At 38.0% G+C, this 17784-nt stretch overlaps 2 long non-coding RNA genes across 3 annotated transcripts; both read right to left on the reverse strand.

Annotated features, from left to right (window-relative positions):
• Nucleotides 1–306: 306 nt before the first annotated feature.
• On the reverse strand, nt 307–4047 carry LOC131224353 (uncharacterized). Its single transcript, XR_009160845.1, has 4 exons — nt 3956–4047; nt 809–976; nt 631–719; nt 307–476 (listed from the first exon to the last, which is right to left on the reverse strand). It is a non-coding gene; the product is annotated as an uncharacterized LOC131224353 (long non-coding RNA).
• A 2112-nt stretch (nt 4048–6159) lies between these two features.
• Nucleotides 6160–11357, reverse strand: LOC131224354 (uncharacterized). 2 transcript variants are annotated; one of them, XR_009160846.1, is made up of 4 exons: nt 11166–11357; nt 9789–9836; nt 9546–9637; nt 6160–6329 (listed from the first exon to the last, which is right to left on the reverse strand). It is a non-coding gene; the product is annotated as an uncharacterized LOC131224354 (long non-coding RNA). The 2 variants fall into 2 exon arrangements; XR_009160847.1 differs by lacking the exon at nt 6160–6329 and adding an exon at nt 8259–8325.
• Between the last annotated feature and the right edge of the window lie 6427 nt (nt 11358–17784).

The following is a 17784-nucleotide window of genomic DNA, read 5'->3' on the forward strand; positions in this document are numbered from 1 at the left end:
CTATTTCCTATATTTAAAAAAAAAAATCATAATCATTTGTTTATTCATTCAATTACATTCAATTACAATTATAATTACAATTACAATAATGCTGAAAATACAAATCTTGGTGAGTCTGTATGCACTCGCATATGCCCAAGTACATCCTTTATCCTGGCCTTTGGCTTCATTGGAGAAATTTCTCGACTTCACCCTGAAATTTCAATGATAAGGAATTGAAAGAGAAGATAGATTTTGACGGTATGGTATTTTTTTTCACAAGTAAATAGGCGTTTTTCAACCATCAACCCATCACCTACTTGGAGAATAAAAAACTGATTGTTGTCCAAGTCCACTCCTTTTCCTTTCAATTTCTTAGTAACCTCTGTAAAATTACTTTCACGGTCATTTATTTAGTACTTTGAAGAGTTGTCTCGAAATGCAACTCTAGTAATGACAAAGTCACTTCCTGCAATAGCTTCATATGTTCCATCATCCTACAAATAGTCATGGCGTTCATAAATCGGAATGACCATTAGGGGAAAAAAAGACAAAGTGAAAGAAGTGCATCATGTATAACCATTTTTTTTCCTTAATGAATTAATAAAAACTCAAAGAGGAATGAAATTGACACAAAAGGAATGGTCTTACCATATCAATTATCTCCTGAAAGGGAACAGAAATGCCTGCACTATCCAAGTTTTGGTGATTGGTGATTGGTAGAACACAAAAGTTGTGACCTAAAGGAAAAAATAAAAAAGAAATACACATTTCAGCATGAACCCCATGAGGAAACAAATGTTACTATTTTCATTTATGATTTTCATACCTTGCTCTACTGAAAAACTTCACCATCACCAAACTCGAGAGTTAGAAGACCAACAGGATCAAGCTGGACTGAACGGCCCCAAAAATTGCTTTTCAGATTACTGTCTCCCCAAAATTTTCATCCTGTACCTTCACAGTGGCATGCAACAATCATTGGATGATGACTGACCTATCTCAAGGTAAAATATCAAGTTACCTCCTTGACTTAAACCAAGTCAACAATGTGAAGTCTTATCAGATTCTAAAACTCGTCAAACCAATCCACAGTGTTTAAATTTTCGGCGATATTATCGAAATATCGCCGATAATATCGGTATCGCTGGACCAGCGATACCGAAACTCCATTATTTCGTTTCTCTTCGGATTATCGGCGAAATATCAGAGATATCGGCGAAAATCTTGGATTAACGCCGACAATATCGAGATTATCGCACCCAAAAATCCAATAAATAGGTAAGAAAACCCCTCTTTCAAAAAATCAAAAAAAATATCGGAACTGGGAAGATCTACTACTTGTTTGTCGGAAGTCGGAGCTCGGAAGAACGCCTCGATCAACAGCGGAAGAATGCCCTCGATCAACAGCGCCAGTCTTCGTCCATTCGGATTTACAGGTACGAAAATCCCCCTTTCTTCGGCAACAATCCTCCTTCAAAAACCCCCTTTCTTCGGCGGCGATTTCTCTTCGACGAGATTTTAGGGTTTTTTTTTTTTAAAGGGAAGATCCGCGGTTATGTAGCATGACTAGCGTCAAGCGCGTGACGCGGTTTCACTGGTGACGCTGCCAGGTGGTGGTCGTAAGTGTTATGTGGGCCCCACCATGATCTATGTGTTTTATCAACACCGTCCATTCATTTTTACACGTCATTTTAATATTTTTTCTCATGGATGAGATTGATTAGAATCTCAGGTGGGCCACACCATTGGAAAACAATAATGATTGAACGTCTATCATTAAAAACCTCTTAGGCCCACTGTAACATTTATTTGACATCTAACATGTAGATCAGGTCACGCGGCCTATATATTAGGTCATATGGACCTAGATGAAGGCAAAAAACAAATATCAGCTTGATACAAAAAACAAATACGGACCTGGAAGTTTTTAATGGTGAGAGTTCAATCAACATTGTGTGGTCCACTTGAGATTTTGATCCACTTCAGTTTCAGGTTCTTACCATAAAATTATCTATAAAATGAATTAGACGGCATGGATGATTCACATACATCATGTTTGAGGTCCACAAAGCACCAACCATTAGCGTAGGGAGTATCCAATCAGCAGTGAATACCTCGTACGCTTATGGAAACTGAGTAAACTCGATGAGGTCCATCGTGATTTATTTATGTTATCCAATCCATCCATACATTTTAAAAGATAATTTTATGCCTTGAACCAAAAAATGGGGCATATCCAATGTTCAAATGGACCACGCCACCAGAGAGAGTTAAATTGAATGTCTACCGTTGAAAAATACTGGGAGGGCCACAGAAGTTTTGGATCAAGCTTATATTTGTGTTTTCCATTCATCCATGTTTGTATGATCTTATGAACAGGTTGGATGAAAAATAAACATCACTGTGGGGCCTAGAATGGTTTCAACGGTGGAAATCATTATCCCCACTGTTTACATTGGTATGATGCACTTAATTTTTGGATATGCATCAATTTTGGGCTCAACCCCTTAAATTAGATGGAAAAACGAATGGACGGCATGGATAGACCACATACATTCAAGGTGGGCCCAAATGAGTTTACTCAGTACGATAAGAGCTTACTGAGGCTTACTGAGTAACTCAGTACGCATACTGGAAGCATGACTTTTTACTAGATAGGCTCAGCATGATGTTGATTAAAAATCCACCCTGTTCATCCATTTTTTAGATCATTTTAGGGGATGAGACCAAAAATCAGGTGGATCCAAAACCCAATGTGGACATACGAGAATGAAAATTGGAGAGATTTTTCCACCGTTGAAACCTCCCTGGGCACCATCTTGATGTTTATATGCCATCCAAATTGTTTATAAGTTCATTTTGATTGGGATGAAGTGAAAACACAAAACTATAGCTTTATAATAAACTTTTGTGGCCAGACAAATGTTTAAACGGTGGTCACTAAATCTCCATTATTTTCCTCTCGTGTGGCTGCCCTGAGTTTTGGATCCAAATGATTTTTTTACTGACGTCCTAAAATTATCCAAAAAAATGGATGGACAGGGTGGATTTTTTTATAAACATCATGGTGAGCCCCACGTAGCATCCTAGTGGAGGAAAGAAATCAGCATCCTGATGCGAATTAGCCATCGACAGGTTGAGCAGCGAGACTCGCTACTGAGGTGATGTCACCAAGTTTTGTAAGCCCCACCAGGATGTATGTGTTGTATCCTCACCGTCCATATATTTTTATAGACCATTTTAGAGTATGAGACCAAAAATGAGGTATATCCCAATCTCAAGTGGATCACATTAACTTAGACCATTAAAAACTTTTTTGGGCCTCTAAAAGTTTTGGAGCAAAATAATCTTTGATTTTTCCCCTCATCTAGGTCTGTATGACCTAATCAACAGACTAGATGTCCAATAAACAATATAGTGGGCCCATCTACACTGGTACAGATTGGATTTTAATGGTGGATATCCAATTACTATTGTTTTCATGTGGTGTGGTCTATTGGAGATTTTGGATCAAGATTGTGTGTGTGTGTGTGTGTGTGTGTGTATATATATATTCATTTACTATTGCATGTCTTAATTGTTATAAGCTTGCATTTGTATTATATAAACTCATTTTGGTTATTATTTAAGTAATTTCTTACGACACCGCATGCCTTTTGGCCCCCATTAAATGGAAACTTCTAATTTAATGCATTCTTTTTGCAATTTTTTCATTCCTGAATATGTAAATATGTGTATTTAGGCATGTCTTGAAGTTTCACTGAAAAATTCCATCAATTTCTCCATGTTTCCCCCTATTTTCCTGCATTTCTGGTTATCGGCGATAACGATATTATATCTTTATCTCCAGCCAGCGAAACTTGTAGCGATACCGACAACTCGAACACTGCCAATCCATTTGACAGGTTTCTGAGCACTAGATAAACCAACAATGTCGACCCTGATTAGATTCCCACATATAAATGGAGCTTACCTGCTTAGCTCGTTTCCCAAATACAAAGAGCATTGCATCTATAAAGTTGCTTTTACCACTTCCATTCGGACCCACTACCATTGAAAAACTCTGCAGATAACAGAAAATTCAAATGAGACAATAAACACATAAGTCAAAATGTAGTGCACAAAGCAAAATTGTGTGAAATTCACACTCAAGTAACCAGAAAGGGACCAGATCCAGTTCCAAATTAGAATTTTTATTTTAGAATTGAAGAGAACTGACCTATGTAGAAGAGAGAAGCTTAGAAAGTTTTGGTGGAGACCTGATTTTTGGAAAGAAAATAATACAATCAATAATTCATAAAAATAGATAACTGGACTAACTGATTTTTTTTTCATGTCTTTCTCCATTAATAGCAGATCTCTCATTCTCCACAAGCACATCTTCAGATTTCAACAATACAATGTACGGATCTATGGCATGCATACAAGTGGCAATAGAATCAAGCTAGGAAAACTAAATGTACAAATAGATGAATAGATCCAGAAACATACATGCTTCAACAACAAAATAAACCACATCATCTTCTGAGTATTACAAATAAACCACAATCCCATAATCATGCTACCAGGATGAGCTCAACTGTTGATTTATGAAGCTGAATGCGAGCCATTGAAGTTCATCATTTTAGGCTTTGTTTGGTTGCCACTTCAAAGTGATTTCATCTCATTTAGTTAACAGTATTATGTATTAGAGACCGCAGTTTATGTAAATTATGGGTTATCAAGAGTTTTTTTATCCTTATGGAAATCTCTAATACACAATTAACGCTAGGATGCCTTTGGTTGCACCAAATGAAATTTCATGATATTTCACCATGAATCAGTCCAGTTTGTTGAAATTTTCAGGAAATTTGGTGCAACCAAATACACCCTTATATAAAATGAGATGGACTCATTTTTAAGTAACAGCCAAATAGGGCCTTATCCATTAAAACTAGCATGGCATATGGTAGCTTTTTTTTTTGGGGGGGGGGGGGGGGGCGCGGCTGAAATTCCACCAATTGGATTATCTTAAACACTTAATCAATTGCCTACATTTTGGTCATTATCCATGCTTACATAGAAAATGTCTATTTCACAATCGTTATCACCATAAACATCTCATTTCAGTAATGCTACATGAGGAATACCAAATACAGCACTGGTTTTAGAAGAGAAATATATAGAACAGTTGAACGAGTTCGAAAACTATGGAAACAGTTCAAAGAACTAATGTCTGATTTATAAACCTCTCTCAAACAAACACTCTTTAGACCTTTTGAGGGCGTAATTTGGTAATCAATGCCTCATTCCTGGAAAGTGGCAGAACCAAACTCCCAGATTTATCTGTCTCACTTTCATGAAAATTTGAATCTGTTGGGGATACATCAAACTGCATATTAGTCTCTCCAATGAAGAAGGCAGGTCACAAAGGAGCAGGGAGGGTGACAGAGTAGGTGTCGAGCATGAGAAGAACTGATGACATGGTGGGCCACGCTGTTGCTTCTTGCTGCACACATAGCAATCCAATGTGAATGCACCTCAGCACCTTAGCTCACTCGTAATTTCCTCCCAGAGTTTCATCGATCAGCTCCAACGGCTTTCCTTGGCTCCAAAGCTGCCATGTATAGTTTGTAAGGTCCAGATCACTTTCGGATTCCTGAAAACCAATTGCCTTTCGTCCTGTCACAAGCTCTAAAACTAAAATGCCAAAGCTATATGCATCCGATTTCGCTGAAAACTGGCCATGAATGATGTACTCGGGCGCCATATATCCATATGTGCTGGCAATCCGACTCGTATTTCCATGAGTTTGGTCTCCACCAACACTACTTCATTTCTAAGCTCTTCCACTCCTTGCACTGACGTCCTCGCCAACCTTTTCACTGCTATTTCCTGACCATCCATTAGCTTCCCCTTGTAAACGGGACCGAAGCCACCTTCACCAAGCATGGCATATGGCAGCTAAAGCAAGCAAAACATAGCAGAGAAGACAGATGTTTGGAAGGACCATCAAGTGTTTACGAAGGTTGTACATAGCAGAACATTTTGCTATATTTCAGGAATATAAACTTATTGTTAGGAAGTCACCATCTGCCATTCAGAACATTCTGCAGATTCAACATCTGCTTATAGTTAGAAGCTTATTCTTTAGTTCATTTATTTCCTTACTAGTGGCATACGATAGAATCGACTGCTTGTTGAAGCTTATAGTTAGAAGCTTGTTGAATCTACTATTTCAAAGGGAAATTGAATCTACTGCTTGTATTGTCTCTGAGGTGTGATTCACTAAAAATAGAAGAGCATAAAAAACTCACCAATGACTTCTCTATTCACCAGTAACTAACAACACCAAAGCATCTTTTAATCTGAAAGTGAAAAGAAATATCCAATCAGCCCAACTTTTTGAAGCCATAAAAGCCATACATCCCATTTCCAAAACCAAAACAATATCAAAACTAGTGGTTCTTTCCAAGATCAGCTCTAAAAGAATGAACTCTTGACCAAAACAGGAAAAAAAAAAAAAAAAAAAAAAAAAAAAAAAAAAAGAAGAAGAAGAAGAAAAGAAAACAAGAATAGAAGTCTCTATAGTCTGAAATTTTTTGCCCAAAAGAAAACAAGAATGAACTAAAACAGAAATGCCCTGTAAAGCATTTAATGATCACTTTAGCTCCCTATTTCCAATCTCTACTCAGAAAATTAAATGAGGCTGCAATTGACATTAAAAGCGTGAGAAAAGCAATGCGCACTTGCACAACCTACTCACAGAACACACACAAATCACGTAATGAAACATAGGTGATGTGCCACTCAGCATCCATCAATAGCTTGCATTAAATCCCAACAGAAAAATGTTGAAATACAGTCCACAGTCCACAGCGAAACAAACACATGAAGATAGACACTCACATGATTACATAATCAAAACTGCAGGAAATGAATTACTTTCTACATATTCACAAAACAGTCAAACAAAATTTTGAATTAATTTGTACATATTTACAAAATAGTTAAACAAAAGTCTAAATAGCTGAAAAGATTAAAACATAAGGAAAATCATCAATCCTCGGCAAGTTCTAGAGAGGGAAACCCTTCATGAACTAGGTAATTTTCCCTCAAATGGAAGACCTCCACTAGACTATAAACATGATTAGGTTTATCACATTCCCTGCAGCCTCTCCATAACCATGGCAATAGAATCCAAAAAAGAATAAGAAAAAAAAAAGAATAAACAGAAGAAGAAAAAATTCGAGAAAAGAAAGGCAAAGAAAATCACCTTCTCTATGTGCTTTCTCCATAAGCAGCCTGTTACCAGCCATGTTTGGGCTCATGTCGAAAAGGTTAACCATTCTTCCCGGGAATCGGTTCTCAAAACCGCAGACTATTCTGTTCTGAAACTCGTTCATCTCACCTGAAAACCTATCATAGAATCCTCTTTTTTCATTTGTATTTCCTCTTCGGAATTAGGAAAGAAGCCATCACAAATTACCATCCAAGTCACAAAAATCACCCAACCAAGGAAAAATCTCCATCTGTGGCACTGTCATCAACTCATAAATCTACAAAACAAAAGAAAAACACAAAGTAACTAAGAAACATGATAACCAGACAGATTAAAGGTCCTGAAAATAGATGCAACAAATTGTAAAGGGGAAAACAGGGTTTGGAATGGCAATGGATAAGAATTCCCACTGCACAAAAGTGCCCACTGCACAAAAAGCTACAAAGATCCATTAAGGCAATGGATAAGAATTCCCATTGCCAAAGAAGAACAAAAGACCCCTTCCTCAGCTAGGGAGTCTTCTACTGCGGGTTCTATAAAACTGAAACTGTTCAGTAAAATCCCTCAAACAACATGCAGTTTTCTCTGAAGCTAAAACTTTGATTATTATTATTTGTTGCAGTGGGGTACATGTTGTTTGTATATGACATCCAACTTGCCCCACAGCTGAATCCCATTCGAAGATTAGACAAATGAAAATTCTGTTGGATCCAACCAAATAGTGGGCCACACCATAGAAAATAATATCCGCTGCCAAAAAACATCCAAATCGAGGTGTAGCTCATACGATGATTGGATCGAGATGATCTTAGTGAGGTACATACCATGTGGGCCCCACAAATCTCAACTAGTAATCTCATCCCCACGAATCACCTATCTCATAAATTTGGTCCATGGTGGTATATATATATATATATATATATATATATATACACACACACACACACACACACACAATTTCTAAGGAAAAAGTAACAAAAAAACAATAAAATATGGCCAGCATCCATAGTGTGTGAATAGGACTTGCTTCCCAATGTGATCCACCTGCTCTTGGTCCATGATGCATACACCATAAATCCTGCCTGAGAACCATGAGCAGGTGATATCTTGCCCACGTGTGGCACTAGGTTTGCACGTAAGCAAAAATGCTATTGACATCTAGAATGTACATCCAACTGGCTCAACCATACATCCGGCCATAGATAAAAATCATAGTTAAACGATCCTAGATTCGGATACGAGAGGATCCGAATGGTGCTGGCCGCTTGCCCAAACCTCATCAGGCTTTCATACATGGTTTTCACTTGTTGAGAGGTACAATAATGCAAGAACAATGTTAGTAGAGTTAGGATTTCTATAACATACGTGGAATAGTAAGTCAAATGAATATTTTTCAGAGACTCAAGTTCTTACATGTTGGTTGTTACAAACCATATAAGGCATTGGATAGGGGAAAAGGAAAAACACAAGTTAACTTTACTCTAACGAACTATATAATGATTTATTTAACTAGGGAGAAATAGATATGCTACAAAACTCCAAAATGTAAAATAACATTACCATGAACCATGATCGCAGTAACAAATCACACTGCTCGGACAACTACAACAATTTGACAAATGCATGGAGCATATCATAGAATTCTTTGCACTCGTGTATATTTACAGATTTGAAGTAATATTAATTAAACAAGATCTAAAAATACAAGCACGTACATTTCCAGCACATGGGCCTCAACGCTTAGTCCAAACATTCAGGTTTTGTAACATTACAATTTCTCTATCAATCCACTGAAAATCAACGAGTCATGCATACTCCAATGTCAAAAGAACTACAATAGACAAAACAATGAGCAAACTAGAACGCTTAACTAATTCATGAAGATGTATCCATGTATGTGAATTTTAAAAATCATAACAGAACCATAAACAACTGATGATAAATTATTGCAGATGTGCTAGACTCGAGATCAAACATTATTTTTAAAGCAACAAAGAAAGGGCCAAATTGATTATCAGTAACTACTCAAAAATCAGCATACAATCAACATATTAGCCAAGTTGATGGCTTACCAAATGCCCAAAAACATACCAGCTAAGCACATCCCAACATATCAAGAGTAACTTACAAGAATCAAGTTTCAAGGCATAAAACCGAACATATCATGACGGTTTTATATTCAAATAAATCATTCCATTCAACCATCAATTAGATGGATCTATCAACTACATCTAGTAATGAAGGTTTGCACATTCGGTTCCAAGTAATTAGATACAACAAATATATAGGAGATCATAGGTACCTACATATAATATAGTTGGGCCTTGTCCACAGAATTGCAAGATGAGAAAGTTACTCGGGATCTTCTCAACTGATATCCATTTCAGCCAACAGCTAACGCATATAGACAATACAATCATCAGCTTTGAAAGCAATTATTATTTATTATTCAAGGTCTATTAAGAAAAGGACCAGATAGTTTTCACAAGCAGCTCAATGAGCCAATTCAACATGGAATTGACAAGGTAGGTAATAGATGAAATACCCCAACGTTATTGTATTTCCAAAGCTTATAAACTCCATAATCAATTACCTACAGCTAAAAACCAGCTCATGTCAACCAACAACTCTACACACCATTTTTTGAATAAGCATCCATGTAAAAATCAACAGGAGATTGTCCAGGCATGGCATGGATATTGCTAGTTACTAAAAACAAAATTGCAAGCAACCTACAACTAAATGTGGCAAAATACTATACCCAGGCACTAGCCCAGAGAGGTTTGCAATCCCCTCCATAGTCATCTCTACACAAATAGACATGCCAACCTAGCACATGCACAAGAGACCCAATCCAGTTTATCCGGTGAAACCACCATTAAACAATTAAATCATGGTATATGCTTTTCGCACCCTATAAAGCTATTGGGTTTATCAACATATGATAGATACTTATACCCCGCCTCATCCAGATTAATTCCAATAGGGAGCTACAAGATTTGAAACAAGTCAATTTTTTCCAAGTATGCATTTAACAGTCATGGGGGCCATTTAGGGTAATTTTCAAATAATAATAATAATAAATATACTGGCTGATTCCTTGTATCCATGAGATACTAACCTGCATGTACTTGGGCATGGAACAAATGGTACTAAAAACTTACATCTACAGATTTTAAATAAAAGGCTGACTACGATGATCATCTTTTGTTACAGGTGAAAGACTTTTTTCTTTGATTTTTTACAAAGTTCCATTAATAGAGATTCCTTTAATTTGTAAGTGTTTCCTTAGATCCATGTTTGACCAATGGATGGTCTGTTTGGCCTGATCTACATGAGACACTGACATCAAAGAAAAGAAATAGTTCTAGTGAACTTATCTTTAGAAACTACAAGTATTTAGGGCTGGCATTTAAGATTTAGGTGTTTGGTTCCACAGTATAACACGAGATGTGTGGCTGGTCTTCCTAGCCCTTCGCTTTCTAACATACAGGGTTCCCTGCTTAGGGGCCCATGGTATTCTCCGATTCAAACTGTTCATCTGCCAACCTTAACAGTAGCTGAGTGATGTATTGGAAATACACCAAATAAGAAAATCCTAAGCCTTTGATATATGGACTTGTCATTATGAAATATGGAATGTTAATGTACTTAGTCTACATCTTTAGACCACCAAGATAAATGTTTGGAACATCCTGGGATATTACAGGGCATTCCTCCTCCATAATGAGGAACATCATATCAACAGTTTGGAACCCTAAACCATGGGCCACACATGCAGTGAAGCATCTGAAGAATAGGACTTTCTAATTCATCTACAAATCTACAATCACCATTTATTTATTTCGGTTAGTTAGAAACATGGCGAGTGAAAGAATTCAAGGAAAAGCAACAAGGAGAGAGGAAAGGAGTGTCAGAATACCTGATCGAGCGAGTTGTAGTTATTGGGAATCCTTGAATACCCTCTGGATTCTTTATGGTAGATATCATAGGATTCCAAAGTAGAGTTATTCCATCATATGATTACTACTAAAATTTCTATATGCTTAACAGAATCAATAGCTTTATTCGAACAAATGGCTTTCTACCACCAATAGAACCATCCAATCACATCCTATGATTGCACAACATATCAGATAATTAAGCTTAATACTTCATACTAGTACATAGGCAAACCAAAAAACTAATGCTGCAGAATTATTGAAATGTTTCTTTTAAGAAACTGAGTGCAGTTTAATCCGAATTTTTATCATTTCTATATATGCATGTGGCAGTTTTCCCAGATTTAAACAGTCAATTTTAGCATAATAACTGTACACATGAAATCTGATATACATATATAGTACATTGTGAAGTTTCTATTAGAAAAGTTATAACAATAGAACTTTTTTTTACACCATGTACAGAAAAACCCAGCTCAGGGGAATAAAGCAGGGTTCTCCCCAATACAACAAGTTTGGGCCGTTTGGCATTTTATCAAGCATGTAAGGTGCCAAAGAATAACATAACCAATTTTATTTTTTATTTTTTAAAAATGACTGATGTAAACTATAAAGATTCAATCATTTGCAACTCATTTTATAATCTACATTAATATACAAAATCCGAAGGAAAAAATCGATTGAATTGATGAACGAAAAATATGTATAGAGAAAGAGGACCTGTAGATCTTCGGGGAGAAATTTGTGCTTTATGGAGAGATTCATTGCACGCTTGAGGTGCTAGTTCGTGGGGTCGATGATCTCACGAGGAAGGTGGGCTAAGGCTTCCATTCTTGCTTCCATGTGCAGGAAAGAAAAGTAGAGCAAGGCTTTTCTTACTTGGCGCAGGAGCTCTCTTTCGGGCGCTGGAGCTCTTTTTTTGGTGCCGATTTGGTAATACATATGACAAAGGAATTAGAGACGGATGGTTTTGTTGGAAACTCTGTGGGGCCTACCGTGATGTATGTGGTTTATCTACACCATCCATTCATTTTAAAATATACTTTTAGAGCATGATCCCAAAAATAAGGCAAATCGAAGGCCCAAGTCGACCATACCATAGATAACGGTAGGCACTTAAATCTCGACTATTTCCTACCATGTGGTTTATTTATGACTATCTGCCTCAATTTTTGTGCTCATGCCCTAAAATGAGCTTTCAAAATGGATAGATGGCTTAGATGAAACACGTACATTACAATGGACCCCATAGGTCCCCTTACAGGGGTGAGATAATAGCTTTTAACTACAGTTTGAAGTAGCTCATAGCTACAGATATAATCCGTAGTAATAGAGCTATAGTTTATATGTGTAGAAAAAGAGTCCCATAGTCCATGGCCTTTGCTCACTTTTTTGGTAATGAAAACAGCCTTTAGCGATGAAAATTTTCGTCGCTAAATGGTTCTCTGCTTACCGAAATTTATTCTCGATGAAAAAAAATTTCGTCGGTAAAAGTGCTGTTTTACCGACGAAAAAAAATTTCATCAGTAAAACATTACTTTTATCGACACAATTTTTTTCATCACTAAAAATTTCATCACTAAAAACCCTGTTTCTTGTAGTGATTCTTTCCAGGAGGGGGGTAGCTTTCCTATTAGCGCTCCTGACAGAAACACTTCATCTAACTTAATTCCTTCGGTCGACAGTTCGTGAACTAGACTTTGAAATCGTGAATCTGATTTGTGACAGGTTTATTGTCTGTCATTTCATAATGAATGAAATTAGCAATTGCATGTTTCTTAGCACCAGCATCTTTCAATATGTACTTCTTTTCTAAAGCAGTCCATATGTTTTTAGCAGATTCATAAGAAGCATACATGTCATATAGTTCATTGGACAAATAGTTTAGAATATAATTTTTACAATTATTTTCATCTGCTACTTCGGTTTGATTTGCTGGATCTATAGTAAATGATTCAGATAGTATGTATGAAACTTTAAGGGTGGTCAATGCGAACATCAATTTCTGTTTCCACCGTTTAAAGCATTGTCCAGCGAACAGTTCGATTTTGGCTAACTCAGCAAAAGCATTTACTGTTACTGTAGTCATAGTCTATGTAATTCAAAATTTTGATTTCAAGATTGTTGGAATATTTGGTTGAATTAAATAGACTATAGAAAATCAAGAACTAAAAAATAAATAAATTAAGATTTAAGAAAGATGACTTATTGAATTGAGTCGAGGCGTGACTGAGTCACTCGGCTTGAAATCAAATTTGCTCCCCTTGGACAGTGTCCCAAGTGCAATAGGCTTCCAGAGCAATCGACCTCCAGGATACAACGACTATGACCCGGTCCCAGCGGTGCACTCATTGTATGTGGGCTCGAACCACTTGCAGTTTAATCGAAAGTGCTGAGTTAACTCAGCGATGAACTCAGCAATTAAATTTCGTAAAACCGTATCAGAGAGAGTCGAAAGTCTTTATATAAACTCCGAAGTAGTGCATAAGCACCGTTTACAAAGGGTTAGGTCCGTTAGGTTTAAACCCAACAGATGTGACCAACCGGAAAGAACACACATCTCTGGTTTAAAACGAAAAGGTGCAAGTGCGAGTACACTCTCGCAAATAAAGTTTTGCGAATACCCATATACACACCCACACGAGTACACTCGCACCCACCCGCACCCGCACCCAGCTCAGCCCGTCTCGTCCCGTCACGCACACGCAAACAGACTCGGACTCAGACTCGGCTAGGCTCGGCACGGCTCGGCGCACGCTCGTATGGTCAATGACATATATTAGATCTATTGGCATAGCGCCCCACAGGGCCAAATTCACATGCCTCCTGAATGGGGATCAAGCCCAGGGCAAAAAAACTATCTTATATATAAGATAGTTTTCTTTGTCAAATCCGATGTGGGACAAAACCCACAACTTAAAAGCACCATTACTTTCCAAATTTTGGAGGGAAACTAAAAATTTGAAAACAAAAATTTTTAATATATTTTAAAACAAAATACAACAATGTAGTATAGTAAAATATTTACATATGAAGTGTGTACCATGACTATGTTATGACTCATGTGTACAACTACTTGTTGGGTTGTTAACTAAATTCTGATGATTAGAAAACCATCCAGGGCAGTCCGGAGTCTCCGTGAGTGAAGTGATGACTTCGAGATGCATGCTTTTAGAGATTAGTTGTAATAATAAAGATTTTTATTTCATTTTATTTGAATGATTATCTATGTTGTGGTGGGAGACTAGCAAAATGGATGTTGGCGTTATTTATTTATGTTTGATGATGAATGATTTTGAATTTTGTGAGGAATATATATTTGTGTGTAATACAACGATCTCCTCTCCATTGAGTCACACGCTATATTTAGCAACTGAATCGAGTGAATTCGAGTTCTAGGTGAAGAGGTGTGACAAGTGAAGAGAAGTTAGAGAAGGAGACCAAGTAGAGAAGGAGAAGTAAACGAGTTAGCTACGAAGAAGGAAAAGGAGTGGAGTAAGGAAGGGATAAAGATACCACCACCTCTCTCACACGGCTTTAGCCACACATGCCTCAGCACATGTTCGAGGCGTGAGGACAGACACGAACTCCTTCCTCATCAGGCCTCTCTTTGAAAGCTTTATTTATATTAATTTAATTGCATAACGAAGGAGAAGTGGAGAAGGAGAGGAGAGGGAGAAGGAAACTACTAGAAAAGGAGGAGCAGGGGTGTTAGAGAGGGAAAAGGGGACCACAACGTGTCATCCACATGTGTCTAAGCACACGCGTGAGGTGGACTTGAAGTCTTTCCTCAACCGGTTCTACTCTATATGGCCCGCTATGATAAAATCCTACCAACTAGAATGAAAAAAGTGAGGCATACTTGGCATTTCGTTTGGACGGAAGTCCAGAAGGGCTTTACTTGGAATTCTTCAAGGTCGGCTGTACTAATTTTCCGCGTAAAGGCGTGGCGTCGTTAGCATTTTTGCTTGGATATGCCTCCATAAGTGCCTGATTTGGCGGTTTTCAAGGTTGAGTGCACCAATTTTCCGTGTAAAGACAAGGCACTTCGGCTCCATAAATGTCTCTTATCGCGATTTCCCAGATTCACATTATCTGAAGAAGTTTTCAGATTTGGACGTTTTTTCACATCAGATTATCAGAAAACCTCGCAGGAAATAAAATATTGAAAAATATTTATTATAAAATAATAAACAATTCCATTTTTAAATACTTACGTGCAGAATGAACGTAATAAACAATTCCATTTTTAAATACTCACGTGTAGAATGAACGTTGACGTCTAAATATTCTTTGATGTTACATTCCAATGGTAAGATGGTGAACGGTTCAAAATTGGCAAGATCTTAAAATTTCACAACGGGCCACAGTGCCGGTGATTATGATGCCTGCGTACTAATGCATGTTGAAAAATACTTCTGAGATTTTCTAAATATAGAATCATGACCCAAACAGCGGGTCATGCACGAAAGCGAAGGGAAACGGCTACAACGTTTACATGGGCGCGGCTCTGGTGGATCACCGGATCCACCGATGTTGGTGGATCCCTGACTGTGGGGCCGACCGTGATATATGTGACTTACATCCATGCGGTCCATTCATTTTTGCGGCTCATTTTAGTCTATAATCTCAAGAATGAAGCAGATCCAACTCTCAGGTGGACTAACACCACATGAAACAGTAGTGATGGACCATTCAAAATTTCTTGTGGGCTGCGAAAGTTTTCGATCAAGCTGACATTTGTGTAGTTCCTCCGTCCAGGTTTTTGTGGCCTTATCAATAGGTTGGAGGGTAAATAAACATTCTAGTGGCCCACAAGAATTTTTTAATGGTGGGTATTCAATTACCGTTGGTTTGTGCAGTGTGGTCCACCTTAGATTTGGATATGCTTTATTTTGGATTATGCCTTCATATGAACTGCCGCAAAAACGGATGGACAGTGTGGATATAAGGTACTTACATCACGGTGGAACCCACAGTCAGGGATTCACCACGCCGTGTCGCCCTCGATGTGGGTCGGCATTGATGCATGTGTTATACATCCATGCCGTCCATCATTTTTCCAGCCCACTTTAGAGCATTTATCTTAGAAATGAAACAATGATGATTGAACAGCCATCATAAAATAAATAAATAAAAATAATAAAATAAAAACCCTTTCTGAAGCCCACTGCAATACTAATTCGCTATCCAACCTCTTGATAAGGTCACATAGACTTAGATGAGGGGGCAAAATTTTAAACCAAACGTCCGCTTGATATTTGTAGTACACGAGAAACTTTTAATAGTCCAACACCGCTGTTTCACGTGATGTGGCCTGAGATTTTTCTTATGTAGAGATCTGCTTTATTTTGGCCACCAGAGAATTGGAACTGCTTTATTTTTGGTTCGATGTACGAAGATGAGCTGAAAAAATGGTCCAAAGTGGATGGACCGCATGGATATGTGCATTATATACATCAAAGTGTGGCCACGGTCAGGGCCGCATGGTGCCGGACAAGGCCGGACTCCACACGTGCCCATGTGCCACTCACGTGCAAAATCCGACACGGTCATTTCGCAACACAGCCCAAGTTAAGAAGCAGGTTGCTCACTCATGAGGTAGCCCACACATGTACATTGATTGTGTACCTTTTCTCTAACCATCCATTCTCCCTACACGTGTGACCTATCTTATGACTGGATCAATCAAAGAATCGTTCGGCCGTATCGTATACAGCGACCCTCTTCTTGCTTATGGGACCTGGGATGCATTGAACGGGTGCAAATACCGATCCTTTCGAAAGAAATTACAAAGTACATGTGTAGTTCATCAGATGAGGACTCAAACAGCAGCATCGTTTGACAATCTGAAACGTCTATCTGATGGGCCTTGACAAGGAATCTATGAGTGTCCAAAACATACCAAGTGGACGTCTCCGTCCACATATTTCTAGTTGAATTTTGACTATTCTCTCTAATTATCTCAACCGTTTATTCGAATAACACTGAATTAGAGGATGAGGATCAACAATCAGCATTAGATTTTGGCCATACCATCCATGACCCTAGATCATATACTGGGTAAAAATGAACTAAGATAACCATAATGAGATATAAGACAAAGCACAAGGGAGGTCGGATAAGAGTTTGGCTTCAATGATCGAGCACTGTATCTACAAACACCTAGAGGATCGACCACCAACGGCTGGTTCAGCCTTGGTCAACGTCTTACTACCTTGACCTCAGGTACCGACCTCGATTTCAAATATCGACCTCGACATCGAATACTAACATCGACCTTGGGTACTGACCACGACTGACAGTTCAATTCGGTTGGTGGGACCTCAGCTAATCCGACTTTGAAGTCGGCCTCGACCCTCTACCACGATGTCCTTGGAAACTGACCACTAAGAGATCTCCTTCTTATATGGGGAAGATAAGTCTCATGAGATCCTTGTCGAGAATCAAGCCGATGATAACGACTTGGATTTTGGGATGATCCCTTCTATGATATGCAACTGATTGGCAGATTCATTGCCATATATGCGTTACCAACATCATAAGGCTATAAATAAGAGCCTCATACACGGTGAGAGGTACACACAAATAAATTCTAAA

The sequence above is a fragment of the Magnolia sinica genome, chromosome 13 (genome assembly GCF_029962835.1).
Source record: "Magnolia sinica isolate HGM2019 chromosome 13, MsV1, whole genome shotgun sequence".
In the NCBI taxonomy this organism is placed as follows: Eukaryota; Viridiplantae; Streptophyta; class Magnoliopsida; order Magnoliales; family Magnoliaceae; genus Magnolia; species Magnolia sinica.